The sequence below is a fragment of the Pan troglodytes genome, chromosome 4 (genome assembly GCF_028858775.2).
Source record: "Pan troglodytes isolate AG18354 chromosome 4, NHGRI_mPanTro3-v2.0_pri, whole genome shotgun sequence".
NCBI classification, from domain to species: Eukaryota; Metazoa; Chordata; class Mammalia; order Primates; family Hominidae; genus Pan; species Pan troglodytes.
The window spans coordinates 99,748,202-99,775,978 of NC_072402.2; the positions used below are offsets into that span (position 1 = coordinate 99,748,202).

A 27,777-nucleotide genomic window follows, 5' to 3' on the forward strand; every position below is an offset into this window, starting at 1 on the left:
TAGTGAAGCCTATAATACCAAAACACAGGCCCACTAAATTAGAATAGTATAGAATGTTCAACCTCACCCATATCAAACCACCCCACCAACAAGCACCAGTATGATAACATGATATGTTAGTATTATATATGTTAGTATTATACTAACATATCATGTTAATGAGAGGAAAATCTGAAAGTGGGATATATGTGAACTTGGCACTATCTTCTGAACCTTTATATAATTCTAAAACTATTCTAAAATACAAGTTTATTGTAATTAAACTGACATTACAAAAAAGAATGAAGCAAACACACTAAGTTTATTTGATGCATAAACATAGAAAATTAGAATCCCTCAGGGACAAATACTATTCGCTATCACACCATAGATATACTAAAACCTGCTAAGTTATTGATGGCTATTAGTTTTTCAGAAATTTTACCTCATCCTTCGCCATGTTTCAGTGATTATAGAACTTAATGCTGGTCAAGCTCAGCTTCATCACTCACTAGATGCATAACCTCAGACAAGCCACTGAATGCCTTCATCCTTCCCTGGGTCTTTTATGAGTTGTGCAATGTAATACTAGTATAACTTTCCGGTATATCTACCCTTCTCTCATCCTTGAAGTCGCCCTGGGAATTTTAGCCTTGTGTTTTGCTGCATTGTTTGTCTCTCTAATCACATCAGGGAAACTAACAAGTTTATTTTATTTCTCTTGGTAAAATACCTATAAGTATAATTGCTGTGTTGTATGTTAAGTGTATGTTTAACTTATTAAGAAACTGCCAAACTGATTTCCAAATTGTTTGTAGCATTTACATTCCCACCAGCACTGCATGAGTGTTTCAGCTGCTCCACAGTCTTCTCCACACTTAATATGGTCAGTATATTTAATTGCAGCCATTCTTTTTTTTTTTTTTTTTTTTTTTTTTTTGAGATGGAGTCTTGCTCTGTCGCCCAGGCTGGAGTGCAGTGGCGCGATATCTCAGCTCACTGCAGGCTCCGCCTCCCGGGTTCACACCATTCTCCTGCCTCAGCCTCCCGAGTAGCTGGGACTACAGGCACCTGCCACCATGCACAGCTAATTTTTTTATATTTTTAGTAGAGACGGGGTTTCACCGTGTTAGCCAGGATGGTCTCGATCTCCTGACCTCGTGATCCGCCGGCCTCGGCTTCCCAAAGTGCTGGGATTAACAGGCGCGAGCCACCGCGCCAGGCCTAACTGTAGCCATTCTTATCAGTGTGTATGTCACTGCATGTCCCTATTGATTAATGTCATTAAGCATCCTATTATATTAAATCAGCCTTTCTTTCCCAAGATAAATCTCGTTAGCTACCATGGATTATTTGTTTTTATATTTTGTTGAACTTGATTTTTTAAAATTGTATTAGAATTTTTGCATCTATGTTCATGGTAAATATTAGTCTGTAGTTTTCTTTTCCTGTAATGTCTTTATCAGGTTTTGGTATCAGGGTAATGCTGCCGTAATGGAATGATCTGAGAAATATCTCTCTTGAGGTAAGAGTTTAAGAAGGGTTAAAGCAACAAATCCCATCAGAATGTTAAAACCATACAATCACAAATACATCTATTCAAGAAGAAAAACATTTCCAATTATCTTCAGTAGAAGGTTAAAATCCAAGGAAATATTCTGTCAGTTATATCACTACATTACAATATTATAACATTTATCAAGTAATTTAACTTTTTAATGCAATAATTATGCTTTATTTTTGTTAACCAATTACATACAAACCGGTATTACGTGTAGCATCACACTGTTATAGAATTAGAGAGGTTTATATAACATTCCTAGGCATTTAAAGTGCAGGGCCCCATTACTGGTGAATCCAAGGTGAGCTCTATTTTGAGTGTTGCAAAAAACCCAGATATGAGCCAAAGAAAAACTCTGAAGTTAATTATTTTTTCTTCTGTTAATTTTTCATTCAATGCATTAAACTTCAACTTCCAATAGGAGAGAAAAAACATCTCCTCATGTGAATCTCTAAAAATATCCTGCAAAATGTCTTGAAAGAAGGTTGTGCTAAATACACGTGGGTTCGAACGGTACTGATGTCCTGCTAGAAACACTTGTTAAAAGGTTTGTTGAGGAATGTACATATTTTATTCTGTTGCCCTCTCCCTAATCCATGTGCCCAAGAACATGCCTCCTATTCTAATTAGTCTTCCCATAGAATGTTTTATACTCTGTACTTCCTCTCTTTATACCTTCTACATACAAATATTTTCTCCACTAGATACTGTTTTTAAAAGGAACTTAAATTTCACTGTAAGTTAATAATACTTGTTAACAGGTAATATGGTTTGGTTGTGTCCCCACTCAAATCTCATCTTCAGTTGTAGTTCCCATAATCCCCATGTGTCATGGGAGGGACTCAATGGGATTTAATTGAATCATGGGGGCAGTTACCCTCATGCTGTTCTCATAACAATGAGTGAGCTCTCATGAGATCTGATGGTTTTATAAGTGGCTTCTCCCCTTTCTTTGCTCAGCACTCTTCTCTCCTGCCACCATGTGAAGAAGGATGTGTTTGCTTACCCTTACACCATGATTGTAAGTTTCCTGAGGCTTCCCCAGCCATGCCTAACTGTGAGTCAATTAAACTTCTTTCCTTTATAAATTACCCAGTATTAGGCAGTTCTTTTGTTTTGTTTTGTTTTGAGACAGAGTCTCACTCTGTCACCCAGACTGAAGTGCAGTGGTGTGATCTTGGCTCACTTCAGCTTCCATCTCCTGGGTTCAAGGGATTCTCCTGCCTCGGCCTCCCAACTAGTAGGGATTACAGGCCTGGGCCACCATGCCAGCTAATTTTTGTATCTTTAGTGGTGAAGGGGTTTCACTGTGTTGGCCAGGCTAGTCTCGAACTCCTCTCAGGCAATTCTTTATAGCAGCGTGAGAACAAACTAATACAACAGGTAAGCTTTTTCTACCCCAAAAAAAACTTCGTGAGCTTCTACAAATAGATAGTGTTACATCAGCAATAGACAGGAGATATTTGGAGCATTCATATCTTTCTAAATCTAATGAAATTATGTGATTTACTTATATTTACTTATAAGCTAACTTATTTACTTTTTCCTTTATTCAACAATTTAATGTTTACAGTGTCGACCATCTATGCCAATTATTCAACAATTGAATGCCACTATGTAGACTCTGGTGATACCATTTACTTCTTCATCAGTAAGAAAATAATGAAATTAACTTTCCCAGGAGCCTAACATGAATGAGTAGAGATAGATAATAAATAAGTAAACACATAAAATCCAATATATCCATAATGTGATGAATACTATAATTAAATAAACAGAGCTATAGGATAATTAGAAAGCTGGAATGTGCTAATTTAAGACAGTGGTAAAGAAAGTTGATATCTGCGAATATGACATTTGAGCCAAAACAAAAAGTTAGCTACTCCAGTGCCTTTTCATGAGGTCTCCTTCCTTTTGATTTATTGTAAATTTGTCTTCAGGAAATTTCCTCTCTTCACTCATTTATCTAAACATTTGCTAAACAGTGCTTTATACAGAATACTAGTTCAAGATGCATAACAGAAGATAAAAATTTAACCAAATGTTAAATGTTACTTTTTAAAAATAAATTATTGACATTGTGTAACATGTGAGCCACAAGCCATTTATATCACTGTCTCAATTGCTGGTCTTGTCAATATTCCATCTCCTATTGAGAAACAAAAAACAGATGGGGTACCCTGTTGCCTGAGCGAAACATACACCTGATTTCCTGTCCACTGATATCCTCTTTTCAGACTTCTCTTCATTAACATATTATTGCTTTAAATCATCAGTGCACTTTTGCAGGTAATAGTGGGTACTCTCAATTTATGATCTCTCTCAGAATCTTCTAAGATTCTCCTTAAGAAAGAAAATTTTCAAAACTTACCCCACAAAAATTCTAATACAATAGATTTCTAGTGCATCAAGAAAATCTAGTTTTAGCAACCACCAGAGGTGATTTCAACGTAGAGGGTACTCAAAATGCATTGATAAAAATGGGTTATGCCATTTTTCACATGATCATGTCATAATTACTCTCTTGCTGTTTTGGCATGGCAGACACCAACAATTTATTTACTTATTTGTTTATTATTTTATTTCAATAGTTTGGGAGAAACATGGATATGTTCCTTAGTGTTGATTTCTGAGATTTTGGTGCACCTGTCACCTGAGCAGTGTACAGTGTACCCAATTGTAGTCTTTTATCCCTCACCCCCACTCCCATCTTTCCCCCTGCATCCCAAAAGTCCATTATATCATTCTCATGGCTTTACATCCTCATAACTTAGCTCCCACGTATAAGTGAGCACATGCGATATTTGGTTTTCCATTTCTGAGTTACTTCACTTAGAATAATGGTCTCCAACTCCTTCCAAGTTGCTGCAAGTGCCATTATTTTATTCCTTTTTTATGGTTGGGTAGTATTCCATGGTGTGTATATACCACATTTTCTTTTTCCAGTGTTTGTTTGATGGGCATTTAGGCTGGTTCCATAATTTTGCAACTGCAAATTGTGCTACTGTAAACATGGGTGTGCAAGTGTCTTTTTCATACAAAGACTTCTTTTCCTTTTTGGATTTTCTTGTGGAATTGTTGGATCAAATGGTAGTTCTACTTTTAGTTCTGTAAGGAATTTCCACACTGTTTTCCATAGTGATTGTACTAGTTTATATTTCCACCAGCAGTATAAAAGTGTTGCCTTTTCACCACATCCATGCCAACATATATTTTTTTTTAAATTATGGCTTTAGGCAAAAGAAATAATAAGCACTGTAAACAGACAACCCACAGAGTGGGATAAAATATTTGCAAACTATACATCTGACAAAGGACTAATATCCAGAATCTACAAGGAACAATTTGTTGGTCAAAAAAAAAATTATTTCAATAGCTTTAGGGGTACAAGTGGTTTTTGGTTACACGGATGAATTGTATACTGATGAAGTCTGAAATTTTACTGCACCTGTCACCTGGGTAAAGATACCAACAGTTTAAAGACTTCTATAGAAAGTAACTCTGTATGTAGACCTTTCCAAGGTAAAGAGAAGGATAATGGTTGGCAGAAGGGACATCTAACAAGATTGCATGTTTGGCAGAAGGCACAGCAAGTAAAAAGGAGTTATTATCTATGAAAACAATACAAAAGAAATGTGAAGAACTACAGAAGAATACAAAGAAATTGGAATAAGAAGTAATAAACCTTGAAAGCCACACAGAAATAAATATGGCAGAATGTGGACAATTAGAACAGTATCAATCAGAGACTAAAGAAAGAGCAAGACAGGTAATAGTAGAAAAATTAAATGAAGTCAATCTGTTTTTACAGAACTAATGAGAGACTAGCAGAGGTCAGTACCAAACTTCTTGTGGAGAAAGAGCAGACCAGATCTTTATTTACTAATCATACTACAAGGCCAGTCCTAGACTCACCTTGTGTTGGAAATCTTAATAATAGTTTAGGGCTCTACAGAAAACATATTCCAAGAGAAAACTTAATGATCCCTACCTCAGGCCCACAGACTTCAAATAACAGAATAAAGAACTACTTGTTGAAGATACAGCAAGAGTTGCAAGAAAGCACAACTAGAGAACTAAAAAAAGATGTTGCTGAATTTGAATCTGGATCCTATGTAGCTTCTCCTCTAGGGTCTACTGATGAGTCAGATTTAAATCAAGATCTAGTTTGGAAAGTATCATGAGAATATGTAGAGATTTTTAAAAAACTATATGATCTGAAAGATAATAACATTTTACTGGGCTTTTTTAAAAAAAATGTTCCTCTAAACCTTTATGGTTTTATTTTATTACCATAACTATTAAGGCCATGCCTCATTCCCAAGTACTTGGAGGGAGTACAAACATACAAATTTACAGAGCGCATTTCCTACATGAGCACCTGAAACCCTCTTAGCTTAACAAACACACTCCAGGTCTGGGCATGTCTGAGTATTAGACAATATCAGATTCCTCACTTATTTCTCTTCTTTAGACTTTGCCTTCTCAAATATACATTATTAATTCCTATTAATAAATGATATTTTTCTGACTACTGTGGCCTAAAGTACATTTCATGCAATTCCTATAACTCTAAAAGATAAAAAAATAAGTTAAATTCTATTAGAATTGGATGGTGCCTTAAAGATCATTTAGTTTATTAAAACATTTCTAAGAACAGGGGAGATTAAATAAATTGCTTCATGTAACCCATTTAATTAGTGGCCCATCTAGATTATCTTCTAATTCATGAAATGATGCTCTCTTGAGCAAGCCATATTTACTAATAAGAGATCATATTTAGTACGAACAAGATATTCCATGTTTTTGCTTTTTTTTCTTTTTATGACATAAAACTGATTTAAGAATCAGTTTGTAAACTGCTGCAGACCATGGCCAAAACTTCCCCTGTATTCCCCTCAGAAGTGACTGGCACATAGTGGTTACTCCAAAATGATATACACCACTTTCTTTTTTCTCAATTTTTTTAAAATAGCAACCCATATAGAAACCCACAGTATAAACCCATGTGCATTAACAGAAAAAAAAATTAATTGGAAAAAGGATAAAAAGGAGGCAGAGACAGAAAAATGGGCACAAGGAAAAGCAACCAGACCAAGCTAAGCAGGTTGCCTTGGTAACACCAGTTTCAAGGGTTTTGTTCTTTTAAAAAGCCTCACATTTCTGACAGGATACCGAGCACCATCTAGTGGTGATATTTCAAATTCAAACAATCCTCACTTTCAGGCTCAATTTCAAACAAAACTAAAATGTGATACTTTTGTTTGTTGGTTTTTGTTGTTGTTTTAGTAAGATGCAACCCACCAGTTCTGAAATACACACATAGAGACTCAGTGACAGAGACAGAAATTGTTTTGTGTGCATGTGCAAAATGAAGACTTGGAAGATTTGTGATTATAATTTACTGAAGGGTCTTTTAGAAAATACTATTTATCACAAAAGACCAATCATATGAGATTTGCTTAAAACTTTTGAATAATATGTGTATAATATCTAAAATTACAAGTTTATTATGTCAAATATATAAAAGTATAAGTGTATGACACACTCAGAGCTCTATTCAAATAAAGTACCCATTTTGATTAATTTGCATTGATTATATTACACAGCGAAACAGGGAGGGAGGGAGAGAAAGAAGAAACACAGAGAAAGACCCCTTATTTTGGAGAAATTTGGTGCATTTGCAAGGGAGATGGAGGTTCAATTTTATAAATACTTTTCTCTTAATACCAACCATACTAAGCCTGCTTTGGGTATTAGCTACCCAAACATAGGTATAAATGAAAAACTATACTCAAAGTAAAACTTATTGTATTCCAAAGATATACTCACAACAAAAACTTAACCAAGATTATTCATTTTACACATTTCATTCAAGCATAATAATACCTTGTTTTTGAAGCTTATATAAGTTATGTATATTCCAATATTGTAAAACTCTCTTAAATCTCTTAAATCTTAAAACTCTCTAAAGCTTTGGGGTGAAGATTTTCAGATTTTATATTAAATTTTAATATTTTGATAATTTTTTTATATCATGTATGTAGGAGCCAGGTGGAGAAAGACTAAGAGCTGGAAGAAAAGAGGTATGCAAAGATGATTTATATAAACATCAAGATTTCAAATAAAGTAATAAGCTTTTGTCAATTTTCCAGGATATTTTCTCTCCTTGTAATGTTCATTTCACCATCCTTGTCCAAGAGAAGTCTTTTTCATCCCACAAGACTTAGAGTCACTTGCAAAAAAAAAAAAAAACTTCCAGCCGTCCATAATTTTTTCCATGTTCCCATTAGTGATTATGAATGCCTCTGTTTCTCAAGGATCCCCAATCCTATCTTCTGAGAAACTTTGGAAATTACTAGAGATTTGTATTGAGTTGGTCAGGATTAAGCCTAGATATTGGTATTTTTAAAATTTCTCCAGAGACCCCAAAGCTTGGACAAAATTGTAAATACCTGCTTTATATTACCCCTTTCACGTTACATTGCAATCATGAGTTTATGTGTTTGTCTGTGTCCACTTAATTGGAAACCTTTTCAGGGAAGAAGAATTATCTTATTTGGCATTTTTACCTTTAGCCCTTAAAGATTGTTGGTATATATTAGATACTCAGTAAATATGAATAGTATTAATATAATGTAACAATCCTGAGAGGACCTTAGGTTAATATAGGAGATAAATATTTTGGAATCCTGAACCCTGGGATTGAGACAGTCTAGTATAGGGTTGATGTGGTTTGGCTCTGTGTCCCCACCCAAATCTCATCTTGTAGCTCCGATAATTCCCACATGTTGTGGGAGGGACCCTGTGAGAGACAATTGAATCATGGGAGTGTGTCTTTCCTGTGCTGTTCTTGTGATCGTGAATAAGTCTCAGGACATCTGATGGCTTTACAAATAAGAGTTTGCCTGTGCAAGCTCTCTCTTTCCCTGCCGCCACCCACGTAAGATGTGACTTTCTCCTCCTTGCCTTCCGCCATGACTGTGAGGCTTCCCCAGACACGTGGAACTGTGAGTTCTCCATTAAACCTTTCCTTTGTAAATTGCCCAGTCTCGGGTATGTCTTTATCAGCAGCGTGAAAACAGACTAATATAAGGGTGCTGTTAGAAAAATGTGGAAGGAGATATAAGCTCAGGAATCCTGAAAGTGATGTTGGTTAGCTGAGATAAAGGCTGAAAATATTGGTGAAAGCTGAATAAAAAACAAGAATTGGGGAGTAATTTCTTACACATTTAAACACCATATACAAAGAAGGGAATGACATTAAGATGTTAAGCTGCCACTTTACCCCACCTAGTATTAATTTGTGCTAAGGGATGCCTGGCACCTGATTAGGTACCTGGTTTCTCAGTTCTTTCATCATAAGGCCTTAAGAGACAGAGAAAAAAAATAACTAAATGAGAACTATAGGTCCAACAGCCATCCCCTTCTACCTAGCACCAGCACGTGGGTCACCAAACATAAGGAACAAAGTGTTCAGAATGAGACATTTTTAATAACACTTTATTAAAAGGGAACATGAACCTGAAATCTGAAACTTCCTCATGTTACTAAGATGCTTGGTCACTTGATATTTACATGGGCATAACTAAATTATCCTACTGCTGAGGCTCAGTGCAATCAGGTTAACAATATTTTTATATTTCTTTTTAAAGTGAGAATTTTCCTAAACTATATTAAATCTGTTTCTATCTTATCAAATCTTCTTTTATCAAAAAGATATTAATACTAACTCTTTTTAATACTTCATAGTGTCAACTTGTGGTTACCCAACTTGTTTACCCTAATATATTTTCAGCTTCTTTAGAACAAGGTCTGCGTTTTATATTTATTTGATAAAATATGACCACATCCACCACTAACCTCCACACCCTTAAAGTAACTAACATTAAGAACTGTGTTCAAAACATTTGTAGAATGATTAACAGGCATACGTCATTGACTGTTCAGTGACTTTCTCCTGAAATCACTAATTCAAAAATATAATCAAAATAGTTATTTATACTAATATACAGAGTGATAGTGCTGAAAAGGCATTGGCTTCAAGATACAGAATTGTCGAAAATTAGCCCCAACTTGAAAAGATTTGGAAGAAAGTAGTATCTTCAAGCAAATGACTTTAAAATTATGGCCATTCTATCCTTTCATTTACTAAAGAAATAGAATTGAGAGCATGGGAATAAAGATCAAGTGAAGAGAAAGAAGTAAAAGCCTTTTGTAAAACTTATAAAATGCTACGAAATTTCCACTGAAATTTGAAAGACCATTGAAGATGAAGATGTTTCTTGAGACTTTTATTGATTTATTGAACCTGGTTTTTCAGAGCATTAGAATGATATATTAACATTCTATGTAACCATTTTAGAAAAAAACTAACATAGATAAAAACAGCTCCCATGATTAGCCAGTCATCCACAGGAATGTTCATAATAATTTTACATTTAGTAATAGTGTTACAATAATAATGCCAACATTACCTGAGCTCTTAATATTTACCATGTTGTGCTAAGTTCTACGCAGTCATCGTACAATACTAATAAAATTTCTGAAAGTGTAGGTACATTTTGTTAGCCTTTTTATAGATGAGGAATTTCATTCTTCCCATAGTAAATAATTATTGAGAGGCTGCTATGTATCAGAACTTTTCAAGGGCTAAAGATTTTGCAGTAGTTAAGTTGCACTTATTTCTTCCATGGAGCTTATTTTTCAGTAGGGGAAGGCTGAAGATATAAACATGCAAGCCAAGAAAAAAATAATAGAGACAAGTACTATACAACCAAACTGTGTAATTAATAATTAGTAACCGATTGATCAGAGAGGAAGACCTCTTTGAGAAAGTGGCTTTTAAACTAAGATGTGACTGTCTAGACAATATAAAACCTGTAAAGATGAGGCGAAAGAGCATTCTGGGGGAGAAAAGGGTGTAAGAAGGCTGTGAAAAAGGACTGAGTGTGGCATCTTTGAAGAAGAGGAGAAAGACCAGCATGGCTACAGGGGATAAAGGGGAAAGAGAAAGAAGAAGAGGACAGAGAAGTAGACAGAGACTGGTCAATCAGGGATTTGTAATAACATTCAAAGGGCTGAATTTTATTCTAATTGCAAAGGTTGAAAGGGGTAATATTGAGTGGACATAATATATGATTAATTTTTTTTAATTTACATTATACAGAAGCAAGGGTGCAAATATAGAGAGCAATTTAAACACTATTGCAGTAGACTAAGAGAAGTGTGATTAAGTTTAGGACCAGAACGGTAGAGATGGAGATGAGCAGGTGTAGTCAGATTAAAGTTATGCTTTGGATTCAGAATCATTAAGACTGCGGATGGATGAGATACGAACTGAGAGGCAAAGAAGAGTAAGTAAAGATAGTGCTGGAAACGCTGGCCTGAGAAACTGAGGAGAAAGGTTTGCTACTGATCTGTAAGGATCAGAAAGAGGGTGGGCTTAGGGATTGGAAGTGCACTCTAGAGCTGTGACTTGAACGCCTATCTTCTTATGCCAGGGTTCCAACTACCAGAAAAAGGGTCACTGAAGAGATGATATTTTGTTCAATTTTTACATAACTTTTTTATTCATATTTATGTTGTTTATGCCTTTTTTCTTCTTCTGTCTGCATCCAGCTAGTCATTAAAATTATTCAAAGTACACAAAATATTTTTTCTGAATTCTAATGTCATTAACAAGTCTACACACATTTTACCTACACACACACACACACACAAAAATAATAATAATGATAATTCAGAATTCTCAAGGGCTAAAACAAGAAGCATATTCAAATGCTTCCATAGCTGGAAACTTTTATGAAGGCTAGCATTTTTGTAAAAATACAACAAAACCAAAAGAACAGAAGGATCATCTTATGTCCTCAGCAACATGCCTGATGCATAGCAAAGACACAATAACATTTTTTGAATTGTAAACACAATAGTTACTTGTGTTAGAAGGGTTTAATCATCATCATAATCATCAAAACTAATATTTAATGAAAATTTAACATTATACTCCACTGCTTTTCAAAATACATAGCAGAGCCCTTGGGTTCCGTGTGCATACTCAGAAGCTGAACCAGGGAAGAGGAGAGCTAGGTGGGCTGCCACACGTGCCCAACTGTGTAAAAAATACTGAATTTCTACAAAGGGTTCATATGCACAATCAGCACTTGGAAAGTACTGTTCTAAGCTAAGATGGTAAGTTTATTTTTATGTTTATTAATCCAGGTTTGTTACTTGATTATCCTTATATTTTCATAGGTTAAGTTGAGGAGAAAACACTTAAACTGTTACTTAGCAAATGTAATTATTTATTGGACTCTACAACTTTTAATATTCCTGTATATTTTAGTGGTATTAGCAGTTTACCCTTAAAAATCAACGACAGTAAAAGAAAATGTGTACGGGTGTATGAGAAAAGGGGAAACCAGAAATAGGATAGGAGTGCCTTTCCTCTCTTCTTGAGCACATTCAGGGTTTGAGTAATTTTCCACCAAAGAATGATATACCATGGAGCTGCTGAAATTCCATTCCATCTTGGCACTACAGTATGTCAGGGACTGAAGGCTTTTGGAGAGTGACTTCTCACTCCAGCCTATGGCAACGTGTATAGACACTCACCCTTTCTCATCCCCAGTAGGAACAAACATATTCTTCTCCCTCTCTTGGCAGTACGAATTTGTATCTGGAAAAAGAGTAAACGAGCTGTTCTTTTACATATGGATGTGTTTCCTTTATTGTTTTTAATGTATGTGAAAGGTATTTGTGGAAGATATGTGAATATGTAAAAAGCACATTATGCCTGCGCTAATGCTTTAAAAGTGAGATAACTATTTAGAGCTTATTTTCTGAGTGTAACAATATGAATTATATCTAACTATCACAAATAATATTTTGCTATTACCCATGTAATCAGGAAATGCTGTTACACAGTTTCTTAAATGATAAGGTCATTGAATGTTACTGTTTTTATCACCTATCCTATCAAATGGAAAAATTCCACTTGACAAAATTAGATTCTTAGATAGATATATAATGGGAAAATAGTTGTACCAAAAGCCATATTCAAAGATATGACCCAGTTATGTCCAAGTAAATGGTCTTATTATTGCATTATAATTTAATACTTCTTATACTGAAATTGCTGATTTAACTTTGAATGTAAATTTTGAAGAGTGATGTAGAAATGTTTACGAAAATTAAAAATCAAACTATAGCACTTATTTCCCATGAAAAGTTATATTAATTTTATCGTGTTGTGGTAAAATGATGTATTTATTCCATAAAAGAAAATGTCCAATTGCACAAAATATATGAGTAATTGTTAGATAAAATACAGTGTATATTTCATTCTACCATGGCGACACCACTATATATTTTCATCATTCTAAGACTTTCAGAAAGGATTCTTAACTATCGCATTCTTACTCTGTCTACATAAAATTCTATGTGATCCAATTGAATATGTTGAGTACTTAATATGTGTTGGAAATAAAAGCAAATGCATGAATAAGAAAGAAAGTCTGGATAATTAAAGAGTTTGTTAATTATACTATGTTCCCAAAGTTCAATTAAAGTATTGAGCCAGAATTCATTAGATAGCATGCCTTGTTGAATACGAGTTGTGTTGACTGACTCTCACATAAATGAGTTCATAGAGATACCATCGCTGTCAAAGTAGGATTTAGGAATCCCAATATTGGTGATATTAATGAGAATTCTTATATCTCTGTGGAAAGCATGACAATCTGATCACGCTAAAAAATTCTTATTAAACTTAAAAATTTGGTGAAGGCATACAAATCCCTTTTTTATAATTGCTAAATAAAAAATTTGAAAATCCCTGCTGTTCTGTGTAAATGAGCAGAAAACTCAGGAGACCATGCCATACTCTTTCCAGAGATTTCTTAACTCAAATTTACCATCGTTAGAATGGTAACATTATATATTCAGATATAACTGAATCTACTTACTATCACTAGAGAACAATGATAATTTAATAAGCACAGTGAAGTATGTAAGCTTGTTATTAATAAAATTTCCCAGCCTCTGTTACTAATACTGTGAAAAAAATCATTAAAATTTTAAGACATGTATTAAGAATTTAAAAGAATTTAATATATTATTAGTTCTATCTTTTAAATGACCCATATTTGGAATATTGGTATTTATTTCAGCTTCTTTTATCTATAACAACTTATACAAAAAGCATTCTAATTTATTTGTTTCTTTTAGAGACCAGGCTGTCATTTAGGCTAGAGTGCAGCAGTATGATTATGGCTCACTGCAGCCGCAATCTCCCAGGCTCAGGTGATCCTCCCACCTCAGCTTCCCTGAGTAAGCTGGGCCTGTAGACACACACCACCATAACCTGGCTCATTTTTTTTTTTCTCATTATGTTGCCCAGACTGGTCTCAAACTCCTAAGCTCAAGCAAGCCTCCTGCCTCAGCCTCCCAAAGTGCTGAGAATACAGGCATGAGCCACCATACCTGGCCAAAAAAAAAAAAGCATTCCAATTTAGAATAGAAAAAACAATAACCACACATAATTATACTCTCTTTACCCAGTTTTAGGTAATGCATGACCAGCTTTCTGATTATAGACAAACCTCAGTATCATCTTTGAATTCTCCCTTATCAACTATCAATTTGTCTGCTCAGATACGTCACTCTCTCTTGTTGTGCCTCTGACACACTCTTTGTTTCTTCTGGGTTTCCTTCACTGATTTCTTCATCTCCATCTCTAAATACACATGTCCTGGGAATTATTCTTGGATACTTCTGTGTCTACATGTACTATGAAGATGATCATATATGGTTCTTTGGCTTTAAATATTAATTATTTCTGATGATGTCAAATTTATTTCTCTGACTTTCTCTTAACTCCATTTCCATGTACACATCAGCCTGCTTGATATCTCCACCTACATGACCAATAGATATCTCAAACAATTCACCCCACACTCGCCTGTCTTACAAATCTTTGTCTTACTTTCCTTCTTACCTCAGTAAATGATACCACCAATTTTCTAGATATTCAGAACAAGAAATTTGGGGTCACTTTGTTATTTTGTTTTTTTTCACATTTACATCTAATTTAACAGCACATCATATTATAAAAACATATCCAGAATCCAACTACTCTCCACTACTTCCGCTGCAACCACCCTAGTCCAAGACACAATTACCTTTACTTGGAATATTTTAAAAGATTTGAAAATGCTCTCCCTATTTCCACTCTTGCTCTTCCACAGCCCACTTTCCACAAAGAAATCTGAATAATTCCTCCCCATAAAATATTTCAGAGTGTCATTCTGCTCCAAACCTGCTAATGGCTTCCCACTTTACCCAGGGTAAATCCTAAGTCTTATATGTCTTATTAGACAGTTTTGTTTTAGAATTATATACATTTTCTCAGCATATTATTTTTTCATCTTTTTTGGATCATAAGCTCATTGACATGATAGGAAGGCTTTAACTTCTATTTTATAATTGAATGGAAACTGCATTCAATGAGCGGCACTTCTTCATCTTTGCCTCCTTCATCTTCCTGAAGTGAGAGACATGATTAATTTTTTTTTGCTGTCATACCCATTTTTTGAGGGTGTAGATAATAAGAATTTGTCCAGCACTGTCTTTTAAGCCCTAGGCTATTCAGTATCAATATATAGCCACGATTTCAATTACTCTGACAGAAAATATAGCTCCATCCCAAGGAAAATACCATAATGGAAATTTCACAGGATACAATTTCTTTGAGGCTGAGAAAGCTACAACATTTCAAGTATGGATAAATCTTCTCTTGGCAGACACAAGAACTATCTCAAGGTCAATGTTAAGCAAAGGTTCTACACAGCTATAAGTTTTGATATAATTAGCTATAACTACTTAAGCTACATTTATTATAATCAAAATTATTTTTCAAGGCAAGGCATGAAAAAAAGATCAAATTAAATTCTCCTCATGAGAATATTTTGTATGCATACTAATTCTTTCCACTTATTTTATACCTATGTTTTTTAGTACTATTTCCCTTAGTGTGTGATCTACATGTGAAAAATTAGTTCAAAAATAATTGAATACACAATACTCTTTGAAATGGATTATTGTTAAATTTTGAATAGATAATATACAAATATAATTATCTAGCAAACCATGCTTTTATCAAAGATTAAAGCAAAGTACTAGATTCTTTTTTGTATTTTTAACTAAATGAGTTATTTGAGAGACTATTTGTGATAGTTTATGATCTCGTGTGTGTGTGTGTGTGTGTGTGTGTTTATGTCCTCAGTTCATAGGGACACTAGAAAAATTTTAATTTTAATTAAATTAAATTAAATTTTAATTTTAATTTTAGCAGTTGTAAAATCAATTAATTCTATTAAGATAATGTACATGTAAAGAAATATGAAGGGACAGCAGAGAGTTTTATGTATTAGAGTGAAATTTTCAAATGCAAAATAATAAGATGCCGTACTTGAAATGGCTTACGGAGAAGAAAATTTTAGTTTTTATTATAAGTTAAAAGTTCAGTTATAACTAAGATTTTTTACTCTTTTTTTTGGTCACAAACCAACTTACCTCACAGGAAAACATGTTTGCTATTTAACTCTAAGCCTATATCGTATTCTGTCAGCAACCACAGAAAAAAAAAGAGAAGAGAGACCTTCTCCTTCCAAAAGGTGTCTATAAAATCAGGACTTACGGGAAGCTGGCCAGAAGTAGGTCAGGAGCCCTTCCTGAAACAATCACTCTGCCTAGGTGATGACAAAATAAGTTGAAAAATAATTGAATAATTGATTGACTCAGGTCTGATTACATTCAGACTCTGCCATGAACACTAGACCCAGAGTGAGAAGAATGATTCCCTCACAAAGAAATCAAGATTTCCTTGTGTGACAAAGGAGACATAGCAATCAAGTAGGCAGAAGCAACATATGTTAATTCCATCAAAAACTGCCACATTCAGCCAGGCGCAGTGGCTCATGCCTGTAATCCCAGCACTTTGGGAGGCCAAGGCGGGTGGATCATGAGGTCAGGAGTTCGATATCAGATTGGCCAAGATGATGAAACCCCGTCTCTACTAAAAAACACAAAAATTAGCTGGACGCGGTGGCAGGCGCCTGTATTCTCAGCTGCTCGGGAGGCTGAGGCAGGAAAATCGCTTGAACCCGGGAGGAGGCGGAGGTTGCAGTAAGCCGAGATTGCGCCATTGCACTCTAGCCTGGGCGACAGAGCAAGCCTCCGTCTAAAAACAAAAAACAAAAAACCTGCCACATTCAATTCATATACAATTAGAGAAAAGGTGACTTTATAGGATAACTGCACAAGCAAGTGCAGGGTAAGCCTGATTAAAGTAGTTTACACTTTTCCATTTTTATCAGGGCTACAAATGGCAACTTTGACTCCCTGAAGCATTCTTCCTGTTCTGCTTGGAAAGCGGGTCTAATTTTTTTCCAAGCACCCGCAGCTATTTATTATAGTAATAGAGGCCAATTTTTGAGGCAGAGTTAAAGGAAGAAAGAGAAAGAGATGTCCTTATGCTCTTGTTTTCTTCGTCACGCATCATGTATGCTTATTTGGGGATGCTAAAACAGAATGAAAGCATTAACTAATCCATAGAAAATCTGCCATCCTATTTTAAAAGTTATTATCAATATTCCTATAAGTTGTGATGTCTTAAAATTATTTGCTCATTATGAGATAGAGTTGGGCCTTTTTATATAAAGTTTGAAAGTACAGTTGACCCTTAAACAACACAGTAGTTAGGAGAACTAATTTGCCCACACAGCCAAAAATCTGTATTGAACTTTTGACTCCACCAAAATTTAACTACTAATAGTCTATTGTTGGTTAGAAGCCCTACTGGTAACATAAACGTCAATCAACACGTATTTTGTATGTTATATGTATTATGCACTGTATTCTTTAAATAAAATAAGCAAGATAAAAGAAAATGTTATTAAGAAAGCCATAAGGAGGAAAGAATATTATTTACTATATATTCAGTGGCAATGGATCAATATAAAGGTCATCCTGTTGTTTTCACGTTGAGTAGTCTGAGGAAGAAGACGAAGAGGAGGGGTTGGTCTTGGTGTCTCAGGGTGGCAGACACAGAAGAGGCAGAGGAGGTGGAAGGGGAGGCAGGAGATCCAGGCACACTCAGCGTAACTTACAAAAATACACTGTAATCTCTGACTGTTTCGCTTTTGCATTTCTCTATAAATGTTCTAAATAGTACCAATCCTTCCACTCTTTGCTTTAGTTTTGGCGCCTATATCTTAGAAGGCTCAGTGTCATAAAATAAGTCAAAAGCAATTCTTGTGTAATCAAAATCTTTCTCCAGATTTTCCAATGTCAACTTGTTTTCTGGTATTGCATCTTCCATGTCTTTCCCTCACTGTCTGGCAGTGGTTTGGAAGCACTAATCTCCATCGGTTAATTCCTCTGGTGTCATGTCTATGAGCTCTTGAATTTCTCCAGGATCTGTATCTTGAAATCCTTTATGCCCCACCCTTTTTTTCATATCCATAATCTCTTTCATGATTTCCTTGATTAGCTTTGTTATAAATCCTGTGAAATTATGCACAAAACATATGGATATAGTTTTCTACAACAGGAATTTACTCAATTTAGTGTTTTAAGCTTTATGCTTTCATAGCCTTTTCCTACAACAATGATGGCATCTTCAATGATGTAATCCTTTCAGACTTTCATTATGTTGTTCTCTCTACTGGGATCTCTTCTATAGTGTTGACAATTCTTTCTATAGAATATCACATGTAATGAGCCTTAAAGGTCCTTATGACTCTCTGATGTAGAGGTTGAATTAGACAGACTGTTTGAGGGCAAGGAGACCACTTTGACATCTTCAGTGCTGAACTCAAGGGGTTCGGGGTTGCCAGAGGCATTGTTCAATATCAAAGGAACATTAAAAAGCAGTCCTTTTTACCGGCAAGTTAATTCCTGACTTCACCGACAAAGCATCAATGGAACCAACCCACAAAAAGAGTTCTCTTGTGTGGGATTTATTGTTATGCAACAAAAACACTGGTAGCTGGTGTTTATATTTTCCCTTCAAGGATCAAGGGTTAGCAGCTTTATACACAAGGGCAATCCTGATCATAAAACTGACTACATTTGCACAAAACAGTAGAGTTAGCCTATCTCCTCCTGCCTTAAATCCTGTTTCTTGTTTCTCTTCCTTACTAAATGTTCTCTGTGGCTTTTTTTTTTTCTTTCTAGATAAGACACTTTTACCTGCATTAAAAACTTGTTTAGGAAGCTATAATTTCTCCTCAATGATTGTCTTAATAATGCCTGGGAACTTGTGTGCTATCTCTGGATAAGCAGAAACAACTTCTTCTATCTTGACATTTTTCTAAAATTATCAAACCATCCTTTACTGGCATTAAATTCTCCAGCTTTAGAGCTTTCGCCTTCCTTTTGCTTTAAGTTTTTATTTAATAACTTTGCTTTTATTCAAATCATGTTGAAGTCTATAGGTATATGACTCTAATCATCTATGTATGAGCAGCTCATCTCTTCAGTAAATTGCGTATCACAGTAAAAAGTGACCTCTCATGGTTCTCATATATTTTTCATTGTTGTTAGTGTGATACCGTGGACCTTTGATAACACCATAAGACCCATACAAAGTGCCATTAGTGATCATGGAAGTCTCTCAAGAAGCAGAGAAAAGTTATGTCATTACAAGAAGAAGTTGAATTGCTTGATATGCAGCTGTGTCATGCAGCTGTAGTTACCTGCCATTTCAGAGAGACAATTCACCTTGTAAACAGGCTAAATGAACTTATGGTATCAACAAATACAGTTTTTTTCCTTGTGATTTTCTTCATAAAATTTTTCTCTAGCTTACTTTGTTTTAAGAATACAATATATAATTCATATAACACATAAAATACATGTTAATTGACCATTTATGTTATCAGCAAGGCTTCTGATGAACAGTAGGCTATTAGTAGTTAAGTTTTGGGGGAGTCAAAAGTTATACACAGATTTTCAATTGCATAGGGGGTTAGCACCCCTAAACTCTGCATTATTCAAAAGTCATCTGTAATTAAATTTTAAAAATTAATATGACAATAGCTGTAACTTTAGTATTTGAAAGTTCTAAATTTCAGAGTAATTTAAAAATAATGAGTTGTTCTTAATAAAATAATATTAGATTACATGAGTGCAAATCTACTGTACAACTCCTTCAGTCTATTTCAGTAGCTACAAACTAATTCAAAACTTATTAACTGTGTGTGTAATTACTACGTGACCAACATTTATGGAGATTCTACATGGTTACAGAAAAAGACAGACTCTTTTTCCCAAAGCTTTAACAAGTAGATCAGTTAGACAAATTGTACAGAGAAACCATTTGAAAAGAATACAGAAAAGCACACAAAAAGGGCTACCCTGTATAATTCAAATAGATGAACATCAGCATTTTGAAAGGATAAAAAAGACATTTTCTTAAAAATTTTATTTATCCAAATCTTTTGCATTCATTCACACTTTGTTTCTCTTCTGTTCTACTCCAAGTCAGTGATTCTCAGAGTTTGGTCTACTGACTCCTGGTCATCTTGACACCCTTCCAGGAAGTCTACAGGTAAAAATCATTTTTTTATTCATACAATTATATTATTTGTTTTTCTTGTCATATTGTTATTTGTACTAACAGTGCAAACACAATGGTAGGTAAAATTGATGGCTTTTTAGAAGTGGAAACAAAGTACACTGATTGATAGTCATTTTATTCTTCACTGTCATGCACTCTCAGGAAAAATAAATAGCAGTTGCACTTAAGAATGTCCTTTATGACCAAACAAGCCTGGGCAACATAGTAAGTTACCAGCTCTATAAAAAATGTTAAAAAAAAAAATTGGCTAGGCCTCGTGTCACACACCTGACACTCAGCTACTTAGGAGGCTGAGTACTCTCAGGAAAAATAAATAGCAGTTACACTTAAGAATGTCCTTCATGACCAGACAAGCCTGGGCAACATAGTGAGACTCCATCTCTACAAAAAAAAAAAAAAATTAAAAAAATGGCTAGGCCTGGTGGCACATACCAGCTACTTAAGAGGCTGAGGCAGGAGGATCCCTTGAGCTCAGGGGTTCAAGGCTACAGTGAGCCATGATCACACCACTGCACTCCAGACTGGGTGACAGAGTGAGACTCTATCTCAAAAAAAAAAAATGTCCTTTATGAAACAAAAAGTTTACTTTTTGTTTAAAATTTAATTAAACCTTAGCAATGAATACATCTTCTGTGTGAGAAAATGGAAAGTACACACAAAACATTTCTTTTGTATACTGAAGTACAATGGTAATCTGGAAGAAAACCATTGTGTGATTAAGTTTTGGGTTGCCTTTTTTTTTTCATACAACAACATGTTATACCTGATAGAATGACTGATTGTTGGACAAATTATTGTTATTCAGACTTCGGTATTTGTCAGACACTTTTTCACAATTCAATGTTGTGAGCCTGTAACTTAAACAACTGATGATATTTGTTGCCAATGACATTTGAGATTTCCATTGAAAATTAAAATTTTAGAAAAACAATTTTCATCACCATTAGTTTGACTGCTTCCAGTTCTTAAAGGCTTTTCTGATGAGATCTGATAGAACAAACAAAATTTCCTAAAATATTACATAATGATATGTCTCAATATTTGAAAGGTGAAAAATGTAGTGGCTCAGTACTTTCCAAATGACCAGTTAATTATGCTATAAAGTTATTCATGGAACAAAGATCTACTAAAGTGCAAGATGATCAAGGAATTTTAACGTAAGAGGATATGAAAAGTTTATTGATGTATTTTCAGATTTCATATTAAAACTAAACTTTAGTGAACTCTCGCTTGTTAAGTTTTGGTGTAATGTTAAAGAGGAATATTAAGGGTGATCTGAAAAGATAATTAAAATAATCCTTCCTTTTTCAACTCAGATCTACGTGAGGCCAAGTTGTTTTCATAACCATCAGCCAAAAGAAAATTGATTGTTTTGGATGCAGAAGCAGATATAAAGATCCAGGCAAACATTGAAAAGATTTACAAAACTGTAAACAATGTTACTCTTTTAAGTGATTTTTTTTTAATGTGGAAAATATAATTACCTTTCCAGAAATGTAAAATATTCTGTAGTAACTTTGTTATTGATATTTTAAGTTAATTACAACTATTAATTGTTAAAATTTGTATTAATTTTTCATACAGAAAATATGAAGGAAAGAAAAAAAAGCAAAAGCTTTTTGCAATCTCAATAATCTTTAACAGTGCAGAGAGGTCCCTAGACCAAACAGCTTGAGAACTGCAGCTCTAGGTCTGTATATTCATTATACACTAATTGGATGATTATAGCAACCTTCCCAAGTGGTCTCCCTGACTTCATTCTCATTTCAGTCTATCCATGCTGTTATCAGACTGGAATTTCTAATAGGTCCAACTGATACTGGTGAGTATAGACTCACCAGTAACCAGCTATTTAATAATGACTCTCCGTCCATTTACGAAAAAGGCCATCTGGGTCTGGTGCCCAACTATCTTCAAAATTCACTGCAAGTTCTTTGAATCACCATTTGACAGACTAGCCGACCAAATTATATCTTTGTATTGTCCTTGTGCCTGTTTATCTTAAATGCCCTTTCTTCTTTCATCCCCTGTCCAACACATCTTACCACAGACATTCATCTTTTCCACTTCAGGACTTTTGTGAGTGACATCTTTATGAAGGCTTTCTTGCTGTTCTTGCTGCCTACAGAGAAAACCAAACTGACCACTTTCTCCTTGGAGCTTTCTTTTTCTTCCTATATATGTTTCTATTATGGTATTGCTAACCCTGTACCTACTATACACAAACACATAGATAATTGAGCTCCCCATAATTCTAAGGGAACAGAATTTTGCCAACAATATTGTTATAAGCAGATTGTGGTTTTTGATTGCTGTGATTCCCCGTCTAGCTGGATACATATAGTTATTTAGATTATTGTATTTAAGCCACAATCCCAATCTTTTTTATTACACTCTATAAACTACAGTTCAGCCTTGCCATCTACTTCTCTAATAGACTCTTTGATATTCAGCATACTTTTAAAAACAAACACTTTTCAGTCTTCTCTACACCTTTAGTTAAGTTCTGGTGTGCTGAAATATTTGTTTCTGTCCATTTGGTACAACTTTATAGTTGTTTTTGGAGAGCATATTTCCTGATCATAAATCACTCAGTCATAGCCAAAAGTACAACCCTTTAATACTTATTTTCAAATGATTATTACTGACTTGTTCCTATTTTAACATTGAAGAAATAAGTATTTTTAAGACATTGCTAATGACCCAATTAATTAATTGTATCACTATATGTAATTATCAAATGATACTTTTATGTGTTTAATGCAGACGCTGGTAACACTTGTTTTAAGAGTCACACTGAGAGCTTTGCATTGTGAGGAAGGCAGCTGTCATATCTTCTCTAAGTAGCATTGTAAAAGATGTCCTATCCTTCTGGATATAATTAAGATGTTTTATATTATTATTTGAGTGTGTCAGACAAACGGAAGGGAGTTCAGAATAAAAATAAAACTAATAAAGGAACTGAAAGGGAAGCTTTGAAAGGAATGTTGGCTGATGCATATTAAGAAAAAAGTGGAGGTAATTATGATGTTTTGTTTAATAAGTAGAGGTTTCAGAATTAGAATGCCCATTTATCTCATATTATCATGTCAAAAGTACAATTTGACAGGTCAAGAATATCTGGCATCGACCCACTGTTGAAATACTGAAACCTATATATTCTTTACCTGCAGATAAAGGTTAAAAAACCCACCAGGACATAATGCTTTAAAGAGAATAAAAATAGCACTACTGTTAGAAACTCTACTTAAAATTGGGGGAGAATTTCAGATCAAGGTTTCCCAATAGGATGACAAATGACTGCCCCAGGCAAACATTGTATAAGATACTGATGGGGAACCTGTAGATTTGATTTAGGGAAGGGGATGTTCTTATAGATCTTTCTAAATCAAAGCTAAGCTAAGGCACATCTCCTAACAAAGAGCAGCCCCCTCTATGAAGTTTATTGGGTGTTTTTCTGACCCCATTAATCAAGTTATTGCTATACCTTGATCTTGTTTTCCAGGTTTCTTATAAACCCTTATTATTTATAGAGATGACAGTGGGAACTCTCCTCACTACTGTATTCCAAACTGAGACCATATGAGAATTCAATGACTTTGTTTTCACTACAGAAACAATAGTAGGTTGGAGGCAGAGGTTTGAAAATGATCCTAAATTGTTTCTTTTTTTCCCCCCCTTTTCTCAGAATTCAACTGATGGAGCCACCCTGGTAGGGAATGGAACAGTTGGAGGGATACAGACCCCATTTATCCTCAAATATATAAAGAAGCCTTGCCCCAAAGTGAGTAGTGACTGATGAGGATCATCAGAGGAAGACATATGAGCTAATTGTAGATAGCATGAGTGAGAACCAGAGAGAGAGAGGGGAGAAAAGGGGATGAGAAGATATGAGGCCATACAGGAACTATGACTGTAAACACAGCAGTAGATATTTAGTAATAGTAGACATAATAGGAATTCATTTTTCAACAAATTTTTCTATATATTTACCTTCTTCGTTCCTTTTCTTTCCTTTTTTTTTTTTTTTTTTTTAGGGGAGAAATCAATGAGAGAAGTGGAGTGAAAAAACAAATGTAGTTTTCCCAATACTATTTCCTCTTGAGATTGGAGGTTTAGAACAAAAATCATGTCATGGAAATACAAGGAAGAAGAATCAAAGTATCCCTCCTGTCTAAGAACAATTATTCTGACACTTGTTAAAAACAGTAAGGAAGACTTCCTTCAAACAGTAAGGAAGATTTCCTTCAAGGCTGCTGCAATAAAGAGAGAGATTGAGCTGGACTCTGAACAGAAGGAAAAGTGGAGTTTTATAGCAAGGGAGTAGAGCTAAGTGGTCAGCAAATCGAAAATTACTACGAGAAGACATAAAGAATAGGGAGATTCTTGTAAAACTGGCCTAACAGGATTCTTGCTAAAGCAAGCAAAGGACTTAGGTATTAAGGGTGTGGGAAGAAATTTATCAGCTCTCAATGGTAGGTGATTCTTGCTAAGCTTAGTAAAATTCTTGCTAAAACTGTTCTCGGCAAAGATAAAGACAAAAGGCCAATGTTGAGGTATACTCAAGAACAAGGCTCACAGAAGCCTAAGGTTTGGTCAAGGATAATGTCTTTGTCACTCCCATGAGAATCTTATTTTTGGTTGTCCAGCATGCGAACACACTACAACCTGAAAGTTTAATGAAATTATCAAAACTATGAGAAGACATGTTAAGAAAATTGGCTATGACTCAAATAAGATTTATATTAAGTTTGAGTTAAAATGTGAGCATTAAATAAAAATTTTATATTACTTACAAATAAACATAGCAATATTATTTGAAATTACTGTTTGAAACAGAATTGAATATACTGTTTGAAACAGAATTGTCCTCTGCCACCAACACAACCTGTTGATAAGTGTCTATAATTACCTCTCAAGACTTACTTTATTAGTGATATTGTATGACAATTAAGATCTTAAAACAGGCATAAAACTGACTATGATCAGTGTTACCACTGGAAAAATAATATATGTTAAGATGTGCCATAAACCATTAAGCCCTTTCTGTTGACAATGAAATTTCAAAGTTAAAAACTGATCTATCAAAGATTTCTGCCCTGACACTGTGCATTTAGAAAATAAGGACTTAGGGTGAGAAGCTGCTGACTTTTCTACTCACATTATCATCCTACATAATCCATGCCATATCAATAGGGATGTTGTCATCCTTCTGATATTTCTTACAATTTTGACCATTGTCAAGGCTAAAAATGTTTTTTTTTTCCTCTTAACATTTCTGAAATTGTCTGTTGTTAGTTGAGTATAATATAACAGGACCCCATAGCAGGGTCCAATGACATTCAAGACTTTCCGAGTAGTTTTTTTTGTCATTTCTTTTGGTTTACTGCTGCTTTTTTGTTGTTGTTGTTGTTGTGAGATAGATCTTTGCTTTTCCTGCTGCCAAGGCAGATGACAGAATATTGCTGGAGTTGATAACATTACAGTCTGTCCAAAACTGCCATTGAATACTCCTCACAACACCTTTATCCTCAGACTCTTATCAGCTACGGCAGAATGAATCCAAAATATGAATTTAAATTCAGCAGTTGAAGACTGGTAAATTATTACAGTATATTTTACATTTTTCAAAGAGGAGAATGCTTTGTGAGTCATTTGTTTCATAGCAGTTATAAGTTGCTAGCATTCAAACTAGCTTAGTTCATGCTAGATGAAGTCTTTGCATGCAACAGGAAAATTACTTTTCAAATAATTTTTAAAAGATTAAGCCAAAGTTCTAAACATGAGTAAGGCACTTGAAAAAGAAAGAATAAAGAGAAAGAAAAAGAAATAAAAAAGAAGAAGAAAGAGAAGAAGAAGGGGGATAAGGAACAAAGAATGAGGAGGAAGAGGAAGATGAGGAACAAGTGGGAGGAAAAGGAGAAGGAGGAAAAAAAAGAGAGAACAGAGGGATAGAAGAATCTAGGTTTTCTCACACACAAAAAAATGCACTTTATCACTTGGATATGTACATTAATGGATCCTGTGCCAGAATTTATTTGTTCATGATTATCCTTTGTTGTATATATTTGGAAAGATAAATTCATCAGTGTTGTTAGTCTTACCTCTTTCGCATCCTATTTAGTGTTCTCTCCCTTGCAACTTACCCTTCCCTCCCTCCTTCCTTCCCAACTCCCCACCTCTTTCTCTCTCTCTCATTACTAATTTCATTAAATAAGCTGGCTTATGAAAAGAGTTGTCAGTGTGTAATCTTTACTTTAATCGCCAAATTTATCCCAATTCTGAATTTATTTATATCCATGAGTCTTTTCTTTCACAATGATGATCATCATATTCAAAATAAGGGTAGAAATTCCATTAGTATTTAAAGCACATTTCATAATTTCTTAGTAAATTTGTGAGTGATGACTATTTTGGCATTTCTATTATCAACCTATTCATTACAGAAACCGTAAATGAACACATTCGATACACATAATGAAAGTGGTTAATACTGCTCCTGGTTTGAAAAACTTTTTATAAAATGTGAGATTTTATTTTATAGATTGTTTATGGAAAATGGAAACCAAAGTGAGAAGACAGGTCAGCGGAAAAGGGAAAATTCATATTAATTCAAATAATTTTTTCTGATGGGTAACCTGGAAATGTTAGATTCCAAGCTGTTTATCCACATCATTATCATTGAGTATTTTAAATTATTTTCTATGTTTCTGGTAATAGCTAGCAAACGTTACATAGAGACATTTTAGTTGACTCCTGGCTTTTGACATTTTACCCTTATATGTTCTAGAAATAGCAACTGAGGCTCTTAGTAAAAATTGTTGTCAGGTCACTATGTTATTCTGTGATGCATGGTAGAAATGACTTGAAAAAATGTAATTCATTGTTTTATGAAATTAATGCTTTCCAGAGAATGTAAGCCATTAAAGATAGCTTAGTTCATGCTAAATGAAGAACTTATTAAATCATTTACTTTACATATTAGAGCAAAGCTAAATGTAAATTTATTTTGTCTTTACTTTGATATACATAGTTGCTGAGTAATTTGCCTTTTTAAAGTTTCAAACTTTCTGCAGTTTCTGACAGATGTAGTGGATACCACGCTACCCATAACACCTCTTCCCTTAGGATGGAGGCCTTCCTTCAGCTGCTACACAAATGGCTGATGATAATGGCCATAAAACATTTGGTGACTAGAGTTTGTGACACAGAGTAAATTTGACAGATGTTAAGCTGTCTTTCTGTACTGTTTATTTCAATGGACTCTTCCAATAACTTTCTGTGACTGGATTATTTCACTTAGCATACTGTCCTCAAGGTTCATCCATGTTGTCGCATATTGCAGAATTTCCTTCTTTTTTAAGGCTAAATAGTATTCCCTTGTTAAGTATATAGAGAATTTTCTTTATCCATTGATCTGTCTCTTAAGCGGACATTCATGTTTTTTCCCACATCTTAGCTATTGTAACCACTGCTTCAAACAATGTTTTGATTTTCATCTATTTCTTTTCTTTCTCCTTTCAACAATTCAATTCGACAAACATTTGATGATAGTCAACTGGAGTATCGACTAGAGAAATACAAGGACCATAGA

General features: G+C 34.5%; 1 protein-coding gene across 3 annotated transcripts in view; it reads right to left on the bottom strand.

Moving 5' to 3' along the window:
* Nucleotides 1-27,777, bottom strand: part of LOC129144001 (putative inactive deoxyuridine 5'-triphosphate nucleotidohydrolase-like protein FLJ16323) — a 401,038-nt gene that overhangs the window by 262,947 nt on the left and 110,314 nt on the right. The window lies entirely within an intron of this gene.